The 2355-nt window shown below is 38.2% G+C and overlaps 1 pseudogene; it reads left to right on the top strand.

The window, feature by feature from the left end:
- Window positions 1–1464: 1464 nt before the first annotated feature.
- Window positions 1465–1811, top strand: LOC106003255 (annotated as a pseudogene).
- Window positions 1812–2355: the final 544 nt, after the last annotated feature.

Raw genomic sequence — 2355 nt, 5'->3', positions numbered from 1 at the left:
CATGTCTTATTATCAAAAACAGGTTTTTGAAAGATTACAGTCTCAAAATGTAACTTACTTTTTCTTAGTTTCCTTTGACTCTAAAGTAAATAGATAATTGCACTTATCTTATGAATGTTGTTATATCTTATTTTATTTGCCTTTTCAAGCTAAAAAGCCATCAGATCTTTTAAATCATCCTATTTTTCCCTTTGTTCTTTCTCCTTGGTTATTTTGAAATTTGGTCCCAGGATTCAGGGCATTCACCTTAAGTGTGAACTTTCCCAAGCATTCATAGTATTAGATCACAGAACCTGCTGTGCTAAAACTGAAAAAGGAATGAGCCAGAGCATCTTAGATCTCAGTATTCTGCTGGGTGTAGTGTTTTGTTGGTAATCACAGCACTTGGGAAGCTGAGGCAGAAGATGACTGAGTCTGAGACCAGCCTGGCCTATTTAATATGACCTTATCGAAAGAAGTGACATTGATCTAAACACATTATATTCATAAACTGCTTTGTTAAATGGCAACCCCTTTATACAACTATTTAAAGATGATAAACAGGAAAACACACACACCTTCAATATTCTAAAAAGGATAAAAGGGCAGGTAAATTTGGGACAGATGTAATAACACTGGTTTAGGAACCATACCATGTTTGTAGAGTGAATTGGGTGGTTTTTTCCCCAGTTCTTAATTCCTTGCGTCTAATACTGAAGGATCAAATATATATATATATATATATATATATATATATATAAAGTTTCCATCTCTTCCTGTCTACACCATCTCTTTACTTATAATTCCAAATTCTTCAAGATTTTTAATGCCTAAACAATATGTGCCATCCTCTGTCTCTCTCTCTCTATCTGTGTCTCTCTGTTTTTTTTCTCTCTTTCATCCTCTCTTTTGCCAGTCCTAGGACTTGAACTCAGGACCCCTCTCTCTCTTTCTCTTGCCAGTCCTATGAACTCAGCTCTCCCCCTCCCTTTTGCCAGTCCTAAGGCTTGAAATCAGGGCCTCTCTCTCTCTCTCTCTTTCTCTTTCTCAGGGCCTCTCTCTCTTTTACCAGTCCTTAAACTCAGGGTCTTTCTCTCTGTCTCTCTCACGATTCCTAGGGCTTGAACTCAGGGCCTGGGCACTGTCCCTGAGCTTCTTTTGCTCAAGGCTAATGCTCTACCATTTGAACCACAGTTCCACTTCTGGCTTTTTCTGAGTAGTTTTTAGATATAAGAGTCTCACAGACTTTCCTGCTTGGGCTAACTTCAAACTCCTCAGATCTTAGGCTTCTGAGTCACTAGGATTACAGGTGTGAGCTACCAGTGCCCGGCTATAATATATCTCTTATTCATAACAAAGTTTACTATTTTGTCTTTAATCATCTTACATAGCTCCTAACAAAGATCAGGTATAGGTTTTTCAGGGCTCTTTGCAAGGGTACCTAAGGAGAATCCATGTGCAAGCCCAGGCACAGTTGCTCTTTTTAGCTAAAGGTCCGCGATGTTTCCCTTGGCCAAGAATGCCCTAAGCCGTCTCCAAGTTCTAAGCATTCAGCAAACAATGGCAAGGCAGAGCCACCAGAAAAGAGGGCCTGATTTCCGTGACAAAAATAGCAATGCTGTCTTAGCTGGTGGAGTCACTTTCTGTCTTGCTGCATGGACTTATACAGCAACATAGGTTAGGGTTGAATGGAACCTGTCCCCAGTTGGCAGAGTCACCCCAAAGGAGTAGAGAGATCAGTAATCATGCCAGCTGGGGTAATACTGAATTATTTCAAAACCAACTTATAATTGATGGTGAATGAAAGCCCTATGTACTTAATTAAAATGTGACATATTGGAGGAATAAAATATATTTGAACCCCCCCCCAAACAAAAAGAGCAGGTACATTCAAATGCCCTCTCTTGGATGTCAGGGAACATGTTTTTGAACTCTTTTATATGCCACCTGGTAAAAATAACATTTCAGAAATCTTTCAAAATACTTTCTGAGCAAGATCAAATTCATTTTGTACTTGAAAATCAAGTTTTAACACATAGAACAGGTAAAACATGCACTCTCAGTATGTCCTTAATGGATTGTATTTTTTCAGTGTGGTTAGAAGCAAAATTCTTTCATTCTGGATTTGAAAATCCCTTCCCAACCCATTGTATTTTTTTCAAAATTATCTGTGAACTAGACAACCTCATTGTCTAAATAAATGCCAGCCTCCCTCTAGACTGAGTAATTGGAAAAAAGATAGGACTTTATCACTTTGTTCATTAAGATGAGCCAAAGCTATCCATTCAAGTGAGAAATAAGACCTATTGGTCCATTCCTTTACAGTTCATTCTAATGAACTATATGAAGTTAGTACTTGATATCACTCCTCATTTG

The sequence above is a fragment of the Dipodomys ordii genome, unplaced genomic scaffold, assembly GCF_000151885.1.
Source record: "Dipodomys ordii isolate 6190 unplaced genomic scaffold, Dord_2.0 Scaffold1, whole genome shotgun sequence".
NCBI lineage: Eukaryota > Metazoa > Chordata > Mammalia > Rodentia > Heteromyidae > Dipodomys > Dipodomys ordii.
Note: the sequence above shows the minus strand (reverse complement) of the source record. Positions and strands in the feature narration are given on the sequence as shown.